Genomic DNA, 11,917 nt, shown 5'->3' with positions numbered 1-11,917 from the left:
CAAAAACCGAACAGAAACCCATTGCAGGCTTGGGCAAGGAGGCTGCATTTGGAGGGGGAGAAGGAAACTGCATCTCCGGTGGCGGCGTCGGGCGGGGGGGTGACTGAGGTCTGCCCCGGGGGAGGTTGCCCCTGTCGGCCCCAGCGCAGGGCGGGCGGGTGGGGGGTGGGTGGGTGCGGGGGAAGGCGGGCTCGGGGCGTGGGGGGAGGCGGGGCGGAGGGCTGCTGGCGCCCCCCCCCCCTTCCCCGGAGTCGGCTCTCCTGGCTCCGTCCCGCTCGCACGACGCTTTTGCAAAACTGCGAAGAGGACGCCTGAGGCAAAAGCGCCCGCGAGGAGAGGAGAGGAGAGGAGAGGAGGGGGCGGGCAGGGCCACTCCGGGAGGGAGGGAAGGAAGGAGGGAGCGACGGTTTATTCTCTTGCTGCTGCTGCTGCTGCTGCTGTCCGGCCGGCCCGACCTGAGGCGACGCGAGCGGTTCAGACGCAGCAGCCCGCGGGAGAGCAGCCAGCCTGGGGAGGCGGCGGCGGCGCCAGTTGCGGACCCTGCTGCCCTGACCTTGGCGAGCTCGGCCGGCCGCTTCCCCCGTCAGGAAGGGCAACTCACCTGCTGCTGCTGCCGCCGCCGCCGCCTGCCTGCCTGCCTACCTGCCTCGAGGCGAGGAAAAGTTGCCGCCACCGTCGTGGTCGTCGAGGGAAGCCGCGGAGGTGCAGGTAGGGGGCGCCCCCGGGTGGGCCAGCGCCGGAGGGGACCCTGCAGGGCGGCCGCCCAGGGAGGGGGAAGTGTGTGTGTTTGTGTGTGTGCGCGCGCGTGTGCGTGCGCTTTAAGGCGAAGTTTATGAAGACAAGTGAAGACCCCCCCCTCCATTTTCGTGTCGTCCCCCCCCCATTTTGTGACCCTTGTCGTCGTTCCCTTGTACGGAGGAGAACCCCCCCCCCCCGGTGAGCCGAGCAGGGGGTGGGTTTGTTGTGACTGGATGGAGGTTGCGACCGCTGAGAGAAGCGGGACTAAGAAGTGGACTTCGTTGGGAAAGGAAGGGGGGGGGGGGGCATCTACCAGAACAGCAGACGGTGGCTGTTTTATGAAACTAAACCTTTGTATGTGTTTGCAACATACGTTTAGTTTGGGGGAAATGAGGCAAAAATTAGACCCAGGATGGGCAGGAAGTATAGATCGGCTGGTCTTCCAGGATCAATATCCAAATTGACGGGGGGGGGGGGGGGGGGGGGGGGCAGATATATTTCCTCTTCCCTCAGAGCGGATTTACCTCAGCTGGTCCACCAAAGGCAAGGTTGGTCCACTTTGCTGCCTCTGAGTCCGGCCCCTTCTGCATGTGCAGAATAATGCACATTTAATTCACTATCACAATTGTTTGCAAGTGGATTTTGCTATTCCACACAGTGGCAAAGTACATTGAAAGCGGATTGAAAGTGCATTATTCTGCGTGTGCGGAAGGGGCCTCTGAGAACCTGACCTCCTGACAGGTTGCAGACAGTAAACCAGACCTCCCCTTCTGCCGCTGGCAGGGCTGAACATAGAGGATGGGTCTTTTGATGAACCTGCTGGAGCCCCTTCCTTAGGCAGGACACTATGGGTGGTCATGCAGTTCTTTCCAGAATTTTAACAAGGTGCTGACTGAGTGCCTGAGGGGTAGGAGCCCTTGGAAGGTAAGGGTCTGCTGTCTTCAAATCCCAGTGGAATACTCCTGGCTCTGGTTCCCTCAAGACGTTTTTGGGAGGAAAATGCTTTGAAACATCTGTTGTTCCTTTTTCTTCCCCTTTTTGCATTTTAATGCCCGCCCTTGGCCTGATAGGTCTGGAAACTAAAGTTCTCTATCGTTTCATAATGGGACCTCAGAAGCAATGTGTTCTGCAGAATTGAAAGGAAGGAGGGCTTTCTGCTTTGTGAAGTGTTTGTGAGTGCCCTAGAGACATCTGACTTGGTTGCTGTTGAACTTATGATTCTGGACTAAATGGACCATTGGTCAAATCCAGCTAGGCAGTTTTTAGGGATGAGCCCTTTTCTGTTCACATCAGAGTTGGGACTGGAGAGGAGCATCTTTGGACAATCCCTAACGTCTCTAGCAGCAAGATCCCTGGATTGGGGCTGTGAAACATCACTGCTTACTGGTTGAGGTGGGTTTTCCTTGCTGTGTGGCCGTGGTCTGGTGGATCTTGTTCCTAATGTTTCGCCTGCATCTGTGGCTGGCATCTTCAGAGGTGTATCACAGAGAAAAGTCTATTTCACACTATGTCTAGTGAGAAGGGAAAGTTTAGTGGGATATATCGTCCATGTCCCAGGGTGGGGAACCAAAGCCTTCGACAATACATCACTGCTTACTGTTTTGAGGAGAAGCTGTCAGTCAGATAGCAATGCTAGATTAGAGGAACCAGTGCTGCCTCTCAGACCAGGACATATCATTTAGGGCAGGGGCTGTAACTCAGAAGAAGAGGACATACTCTATGCATACCACCCTAAGGTTAATTCCCAGGAATCTCTTGTTTTAAAAGTCCTCAGTTAACAGTGCAGGGAAGACCTCTGTTGGTTGGAGAACTTGAAGCGCTTCTTCTATTTGGAATGGACAGTACTGGGAGAAATGCACCAATAACCTGATGGAGTGAGTATGAGGTGGCTTCTTATGTTCCTAGCCACAAGAAGCTAGAGAATTGATAGCCAAGTGGATCTAATCTGTTGTGATAGAGAAGCCAAAGGCAGCTACATCTCACATAAATTTTAGGCAGACGATAGGACCGTCTTCCTTAACAAACACTGAGCCGCTTTGGTTGGAGTGGGCTTTGATCGTATTTATTTAATTGCATCTAATAGTGATATCTGTCAGTATCATCATGTCATGTGTTTAGTATGCGTGCACCATGGCATGTGTTTGCCCAGTTGGCTAACAAGTGCAGCACCTTTATTTTTTTGCCTCACCTCTTCATGTCCATCTTTTCCTTCTATACAATTTTTTTACAAATGTTTGTGTTACCCAGCAGCTGTTTGCCTTAAATGAAGCTTTTGAAGGACTATAGCATTATAGAAGCTTTATACCTTTGACCGGTCCTCGTGTCACATATTTTCACACCAATTTTTAAAAAATCCCTACTTGTGCAAAACTAACATGCCAAGCGCAAGTATAAGCTAGAACTGAGCTCCCTGATAGCTTTTTAAGTGAATAGAATTCTTTACATGGAGAATTGTCAGTCCTCTCCTGTAGTATTGTATCTTATTGAGAACTAGGTCCAAGTCTTGCTATAGTATAATTTGTCTTTTCAGAGGCTTGGCTTCCAGCCTTCCTTGTGCCTTCAACGCTCTTGGCCTGTATCCTGTTCCATCCTTCTTAATACAGCTGATTGCTGATGTGTGGGGAGGAAACTTTTCACAGCTGCTGAGAGTATTCCCCTGGTGGATATATTTGATTATAGTGAGGATTTGGGGCAGGAGAAGTAAACCGGGAGCTGGAAGTGCAGGCTTTCGGCTCCAGTGCTGTACAGTCATGCAGTAATGCAGAAGAATTCTACAACTAGCAGGAAACTGTGGGATGGTTCTGCATTCCTTTGTGAGAATTTACAAGACCCCAATGCTGATTGAGGATACCCTTGGCTAGTGGTGCTTTCCAGCATCCCTTCAAATGTCCACTCTAGTCTCTTTGTATGGATGTTGGATGAGGGACTCTTTCTCTGAGGAGACCCTCTAGAATTGGTTAAGAACAAAAAGTACTGTATAAGTGACTGGAGTTACTACTTGTTTGTTGGCATTCTGATTCAGCACCCAGATTACAAGACACTGGTAAAACACTCCCAACAATGGCTTTTTTCCTTTAAGTGTTCTTTATTGTTAGCTCTAGTTCTCTAACCACGGCGCTGTGTTTGTCTGGTGGGCTGGTAGTGTATAACTGCTGGAGTGATATGGATCCTCTTTCAGTTCTATTTGAAGGAATAAATACTTTCTGTTAGTACAGATTTTTAGGCACAATTGTAGTATAGTTGCCATCTATTTCATTATATGTAATCCTGATTTCTTTCTTCCAGGCTGTGCCTGTGGATCACACATGTTTTTCTTTTGCAGTTTCCTCACCTATACTGATAAATATCCATACTTGCCCAATGTAACCTGATAGGACATGAACCTTTGGAGGGGCTGAACGAGAGCCATTCTCCTATCAGGAGAATGTGATCGTTTGTTTGTAAATTGTTTGTAATGGTTTGTTTGCAAATTGTTTGTTTTGCTCAGAATAATTTTTGCAATAAGAAATTTTTGCAGTAAGAAATTGTTTGTAATTGTTTGTTTGTAAATTGTTTGTTTTGCTCAGAATAATTTTTGCAATAAGAACTGTCAGCATGTATATCTTGGATCATGGTGGCTTTTGCCTTTCTCTTTCCATTTCTGTGGCAGCATTGTCAGTGCTGTCAACCCCCTCACCACTAATACATTTTCTTATATTTGGGGTCTTTCTCATCAAAAGTAACTCTGAATTTTACCTTGTGTTCATGTTTCTCTTCATCCCCATATAATTGCGTGGTGATGGTGCAGTTTTGTTCCTGTTTTTTTAAAAAAATATTTTGTAAATGCACTTAGTAGGATAATTAACAGCCAGCAAGAAAATAATAGGACGTGCATGTGAAGATTCCTTTTTTAAAAAAAGGCAATGTAGGGAAGAGGAAGCAGCCTTTCCCCCTAAAATTTCCAAATAAAGATATTCTGGTTAAGCATTCCAAGGATGCAGTGGTACAAGGGGGTGGGGTGGAGAACCACAAAGCTACAGAGGATTTTTTTAAAAAGTTCATATAAAGGCTGTTATTGATAGTATCCCAGAAGTAGTTGATTGTTGCCTTTGACTCTTGGACAAACATATTTCCTATAATTACCAGAGGATGCTGTCCTGGGTAGCCTAGGCTATCTTGGAAACTGAGCAGGGTTGGCCCTGGTTAGTTCTTGGATGGAAGACCACCAAGGATGCCCAGGGTTGCTATGCAAAGGCAGACCATAGAAAACCACCTCCAAATGTCTCTTACCTTGAAAGCCGAAAGGAGACACCATACGTCAGCTGTGACTTGATGGCAAAAAAGGGGGATGGTAGAGGGTTGTGTTTTCCATTGTTTTCCATAGTTTTCCACAGTGGTGAGCAAATGTGAGATCTTTGCTACAGGAGTGCACTGTGGCAGAAACATGATATTTATGTGCATACCAGATTGACAAGAACTGCACTGAATTGTTTTGAAAAGACCTTATATTATATTCTTTCAGTGTTGTGTTGTACAATTACCAGTTCAATAGAGTGGGTGTGCAGTAGCTGGGGCTGTGCACAAGTAGCCTGATAAAAAGAGGAGGAATTTGTCCAGTCAGTTGTTTGGGGGAGAAGAGGAAGCAGGTCCCTGATTCCCTCTCTGATTGGTGGGATTCCAGCATTGTTACTGGGTTAAGCGTGTATGTATATCTGGCTTCTGAACTGGGTTGCAGAACTGTACACACAGCACCCAGTTGCCGATTAGCTAGGACTGTGAACTCAGCAGGCTGCTTCTGCATGAATATTATCTGTAGTTTGTTTGGAACAAATCACACAAGCATGTACTTTTGAAGGTCAGATCTGGCTCATGAACTTCTGCTTGTTACCCTCTTCTAGGATACCACATCACTTCCGTGTGGGCACCTTTAAGCAAACAAGGCCCTGGGTATATCAGTCCTTGTGGACCATGTCAAGCTGAGATTTTTTGCAGTTAATAGGAGGATAAAATGGCTAAAAGGGAATAAAAGTAAGGGTTTAGTATTCAGAGAATTTCGTGTGATTTAAAAACAAATAACAAAAAAATACTGCTGTTGTACAGAACATGGCAGTAAATCTGCACACAAATAATGAAACCGAGTTTCCATTTTCCCATCATGTTGAAACAATACATAAAGGGAGAAATTTAGTGACATCCAAATACCAATTCAGAGTAGGAGACAGAATTGGACCAGCAAATGGGCCTAACTCCACCCCCAAATTTTGTGCATTCTCAGCCTTAGATTTCTCATATTTTTATGCCCAAGGGCGTCAGAGAGATTCCTCCCTACTGAGAGTGTGTCCCTTTCCTAGATGTAATAGTATGTAACAGAGAGCACTTCCCCTTTGACTGTCTTCACACTTGCTCTGTGCTTCCATTTTATGGTGTTAACCCTTAACTATGTTGCAGTTGTAAAGGTTCTTCTCACGGCTTCTCATTCTGATCATTTGTGTTCTTTGTACTTTGACCTCCCATTGTTTATAGAAGGGTCAAAGCCACTTCCGACTCATATTCAAGTCCTCATTTTTTGTGACTTATAGGGAATCCCAGAGCAGTATATGTGTTTGATGTGCTGCCAAGTTAAGGACCTCTTTGCTTGATCATTTCTGGCACTCTAAATGTCCTTTTGTTTCACATGTACTGTGTGCACAATTTGTGCATTTTCCAGCTTGCTATTTTCTTGTGCGTAGATTACCTTTTTTGAGCATTTGAACCACTATGGGCAAAAAAAAAAGCATTTTAAGGCCTATTTAGTTAATGAGCAAATTAAAACATATTACTGGGTGTTTCTGCTACTGAAACAAAAGGCATTTAAAAGTTCTTGACCATGGCTGGATTGCTTGCAGTTTTTTTGTGGATTGCTTGCAGTTTTTTTGTTTGGTGAAATGTAATACAATAGCAACACAACAGGGATGTACAATACAATTCCAGTAATACAATAGCAACACAGCAGGGATGTCATTGGGAGTGTCATGGATAACCGCTTGATATTGGTGGTACTACTTCCTATATTGGTTGCGGGTTTCCAAATGCTACATCTCCTTCTAGGAGCAGAATCTATGTAGATTTTTTTAAAATGGTGGGGGTATGCATATAGTAGCATTTCAACATTGTCTACAAGGCTCTACCCCATCTCATATGTGCTGCTAGAATAGAGTTCTGGAATAGTTACTTGGACAATGCCTGAAAATGCACTTGCTGCATACTTTCAACAATTGGGTGGAAATACTTGTATCTATACTATGCTGATCTTTGTCCTAAAAAACTGGGAAATATAGCTTACCGAGAATACAGAAAATTGTATTGGAGCTTCTGATGCAATTACTGTGACTACAGTCGTAAGAATACATTCCCGGGAATGAGGCTCAGTGAATGCAATGAGACTTTGGAATAAAACTACTTAGAATTTCTCCCTGTAGAATTGCTCCTAATGCAATTGCTAGGTCCTTCCCACACAGAACTACAATTCTGAGGATTTCATGGGGGAGGAGGAGATGTCTAGTGCAGTGTGCTCCTCAACCTTCTTGAACCTGTGGGCACCTTTTCATTCTGACATTGGGTAGTGGCCACTGGCCACAACCCTAAAATGCCTGCCACAAGAGAAAGCCAACCAAAAAAAGGTCAGGGAGCAAGGTCATGTGTAACTCTAATAGTAACTCATCAACTTTTCAAGCAGAAACTCAAGCATTGCACCTTCTGAATAAAGTTAAACCAGGGGTAGGGAACCTTTAACAGTCAGAGCCATTTGGACACGTTTTCCATGGGAAAAGAAAACACTTGGAGCCACAAATAATTTTTGACATTTAAAATAAAGATAACACTGTATATATTGGGTTTTTTTACCTTTTACTCCGCTCATTCTGAGAAGCGCATGGATGCGTCCGCCCTGCTACCTGCAGGGCGGGCAAGGATGGGGCCAGCGGCTCAGCCTTGCCGGCCGCTGGGAAAGCGTCCACCCCCTCTCCAATGGGGCAGGCGAGAGGGGAAGCCCACGGCGCGGCCCAGCCAGGGCGGGCAAGGATGGGGCCAGCAGCTCGGCTCGTGGAGCCACAGTGCAAGGGCAGAAGAGCCGCATGCTGCTCTCGAGCCGCAGGTTCCCTACCCCTGAGCTAAACAAACACACACACACCCCAAACCCCTAATGATTGGCTTCAGTTTCACCTCCAATGTTCTGGAAAGGACAGCTAAGATTAAAATAAATTGGTCTAAGAGAGCATTCCTAAAAAAAAATCAAATCTAAAGAATGACTGTCATCCCTTCTTTTACATCTCATCTTGAACGTTGCTTTTCTGAAAGCAAGTATAGCTCAACTGTAAAACACCTTTTGCAACCAGAAGATCTTAGATTCAATCCAGTATTTGCAGTTCTTAGTAAGAAGACTGAAGAAGGATATGCTCAAAATTGAGAGGAGAGCCCAAACTGTGTAATGCCATTTACTCTTTAGTTCTATGCCAGTTATCATCACTATATTGGCTGTTTAAGACACTTGGGATGGAATAGTAAGAGCAACTGGTTAGGAAACCATGCCGAACTGAATTGACCCAGGGACCTATGTAGATACAGAAGGAAATGCCTCTGTTACACTTTTATGCCACCATTCTCCTGAAGAGTCAAAAATAACCTACATTTTACTTCCCCCCCCCCATGTTATCCTCACAACAACCCTGTTAGTTAAGCCATTGAAAGAGAGTGATTGTCCTAGTTCACCTCCCAGTTGAATGTGGAGTTGACCCTTAGGTCTTCCCTGCCCTGTCCAACACTAACCGCATAGTTGCTACTGATCTGTGTCTCGCCAATGTTTTTCTCTGATAATGGCTCATCAAAAATGTCATGATGCGACATCATCTCATTCAGTATTAACATGATTCTGCCCAGTGTTAACATGATGTCATTGGTTGTGGTTTGTTATGGTGGTGGGGAGAAACTCAGAACACGTATCCTACCATGATCCTTTTCTTTGACTATTACTGGGGAAGGGAAGGAGAATAACAATCTAGTTTGGTTTTCTGTCCTCTGGCTTTCCTTCCTGTACTTTGAATGCAACAGAAAATTATGCCAATCACAGCAACCAATGTGCCCTTTTATTTTCAGATCATGTGATATTAAACAGTAATTAAGGTATTTTCCTCTGCAGAGTGCAGGGGCAATTAGACACTTGTTTAACACAAAGAGTGGACAGTACGATCCAGCAGTCATAACAGTCTTTAGGTCTAGACTGATGTTACAGGTTTTATATGGTGCACCCATCTGGCTAAAATGATTTTGTTGCTACATCCCTCCGCCTTCCACCTGGCTATGCCTGAGTAATGCTGGTTCTCCTTTCTTTCATATTTACCTGTCTAAATTTAAATTTACCCAGCCAGCCTTCTGCATCCCTAGTTGACATGGGAGTCTTGTGGTAAGCCTTGAATTGTGGTTCTGGCTCTGGCTTCAGCATTTCCTGACTGTTTTGGGCCAGCCATGGTTGGCTGCTCACACCTTTTCTTCAGCAGATGTAAGTTAGAGTTTGGTTTCCTCTGGGATTTTGGGAAGCCAATTCCCCCCTTCTTTGGGTTTGTTTTTCTTGTTTAAAAAAACCTTGACTGTATAAAGAGAGACTAAACAGCTCTCTGGGCTGTTCACCGCCTACAGTTTGCTAACCTTGTCTCTGGATAAATACATTTCAATGGGCCTAGGAATCTTCTCACAGGCTGTTTGAAATCTATAGTGAGCTGTGTTCCAAGGCTGACAATTCCAAAAGAGATCTCAGGAAAATGCTCAAAAGGATAATGCCCTTGGATTGTCGAAGGCTTTCACGGCCGGAATCACTGGGGTGCTGTGTGGTTTCCGGGCTGTATGGCCGTGTTCTAGCAGCATTCTCTCCTGACGTTTTGCCTGCATCTGTGGCTGGAAACGTCAGGAGAGAATGCTGCTAGAACACGGCCATACAGCCCGGAAACCACACAGCACCCCGATAATGCCCTTTCTCATGATCCACCAGCACTTAAGGATTAAGGCTTGGTTGCTGTTTGATTGTGATAGAAGTTAAAGGTACAGTGACATTGTGCCACTATGTGTCCAGCCCCTGCCAAACTCACCCCACTGAACTCCCACTGCTGCCCCTGCCCCAACATAACCCTCCCCCCACAACAAACCTTTTCCTCCGCACCATCCAAGCAGCGGTGACTGGCAACACAGTGGGAGCGAGGACCTCTCTGCCCCCAGTGTTTTGCAGGCTGGCTCTACTTGGAGGAGGAAAATATTTTTCTTGAGGGGTTTTTTTTTGCAGTTGCTGGCGCAGCAGCGGTGGGGGGGCGCCAGGGGGAGTTTGGTGGAGGGGGAGTTTGGCCAAAGGCTGGGTGGGGGAAGAGGGCAGAGTGGGGGGCCTAAATGTGCCCCCATGTGACCCAGGCTCATAGCACTTGTGTGAAATGTTCCCCCCTGTTCCCCCATAGATATACCAGTGTAAAAGTAGTCCCCTGTATAAGTGTCAGGTCCTTACTAACCCATGGAGTGATGTTGGACTTTTACTAGGCAGACTTTGTACAAGGCAGACCACGTTTACTCTGTGATTTGCCATTGTTTTCCCCAGTTGTGTATACTTTACCCCCGGCAAGCTGAATACTCATTTTACCAACCTTGGAAGGATGGAAGGCTGAGTCAACTTTGAGCCGGCTACCTGAAACTGACTTCCGTTGGGATCAAACTTAGATCTGATAGCAAAGCTTGGACTGCAGTACTGCAGCTTACCACTCTGTGCCAAGGGGTCCCTGTTTGATTTTGGACCTGTCATTTTGTAACTTGAGACTTGGTTTCCTTGAATTGATTGCAGCCTTGGAGCTGAGTGAACAAACCTTTACAACTACTTCAAGGAAAACGGAAATGTCTCCCTAATTAGATCTTCTGGTTTCCTGGGGAACTTTTGATGAATGTGTGGCTTCTGCTGTGGTCGGCTGTGTGGGATAAGCTGTCTGATGCCCAGTCTGGTTCTGTATTGTCAGTGTAGCTAGTGCTGTAATTCAATTTTAATGAAAGAGCATCTTTTGAAAATTACTTGCAGGTAACGTTCTGAAGGTAGGCACTCGTAACATTTCAAAAGAAAATCAAGTTGCGTTGTGGTGCCTGAAGATGGGAAATCAGCACCCCATCTGCAAGTGCATTATTTGGAAGTCCCATTTGAAATCAACAATTGTTTAGAATCTGTGTGCAATAATGGTTGTTCTTCCAAAATGTATCATCCTTACCCTCTATCAAGATAGCAGCTTAATTAAACAAGAAAGCTGAAGCAGCCTGTGGGATGGAGAAGCTTCAATTGGCTGTCAAAGTAGCTCACCATTCTGCCTGCAAATAGTATCCCATTTATTTGTGCCATGGAAGCTTTCTGGGTGAGTCACACACTCTCATCCCTGACTCTGGGTTGTAGTTGAATGGAAGACCTCCAAGGAATGCCAGATGACAATGGCAAACCATCTCCAAAAAAAGCGAGCCTCCGCTGAGTGCACAAGCAGGGCAAGATGGTGATATCCATTTCTGATAGTTGATCTCTGCATCTTGTAGTCAGATATACAGTCTCTGAAATGGAGGTTTTATTATTTCAATTGTTCCTAACTCTGTCCATATCATGCACACTTTTAAAATTCTCTGTTGTGTGATTCATCAGGATTTTATTTTGTTTATTAAAAAACCTCAATTGTTTAAGCCTTCCTTCTTCAGATAGATGATCCCCCCATTGTTCTTTCGTGCTACGTCCAGATTTGTTGTGTTTCTTTTTATAAATGGGATCTAAAATTGCACACATTTGTAAAGTACCAGTGAGTTATATAATGGCATACCTACTTTTTGTTTTATTTTTTGTCCTTTTTTATTACTGCCAATTAAGAAAACACCAATATGTGTGTGTACTTGTTCTGGTACATATGCACATAAGTGCTGTCAAGATGCAACCAGCTTATGGTGATCCCAGCAAGGGACTTTCAAGCCAATTTTTAAAAAAACATTATTTTGTTGGATTTATATCCCGCCCCATCCCCGAAGGAGAAGCAGAGGTGGTTTGCCATTTCCTTCCTCAGAGTCTTCCTTGGAGGTCTCCCTTCCAAGTACTGGCCCTGTTTATCTTCTGGGATCTGATGAGATCCTGTTATACCGTGCTGCTTCCCTCTGATAAAATAAGTACTACTAGTCA

The 11,917-nt window shown here is 45.5% G+C and overlaps 1 protein-coding gene across 1 annotated transcript in view; it reads left to right on the top strand.

Moving 5' to 3' along the window:
- The first annotated feature begins 240 nt into the window (after positions 1-240).
- Positions 241-11,917, top strand: part of WNT5B (Wnt family member 5B) — a 124,635-nt gene continuing 112,958 nt past the window's right edge. The window contains exon 1 of the mRNA XM_048500216.1: positions 241-708. The gene's annotated coding sequence lies outside the window, so the exon portion shown is untranslated. The remainder of the gene's footprint in view (positions 709-11,917) is intronic.

Source organism: Sphaerodactylus townsendi, linkage group LG06 (assembly GCF_021028975.2).
Source record: "Sphaerodactylus townsendi isolate TG3544 linkage group LG06, MPM_Stown_v2.3, whole genome shotgun sequence".
NCBI classification, from domain to species: Eukaryota; Metazoa; Chordata; class Lepidosauria; order Squamata; family Sphaerodactylidae; genus Sphaerodactylus; species Sphaerodactylus townsendi.
The sequence above is the reverse complement of the archived record's forward strand: the minus strand, read 5'-3'. Positions and strand labels throughout refer to the sequence as shown.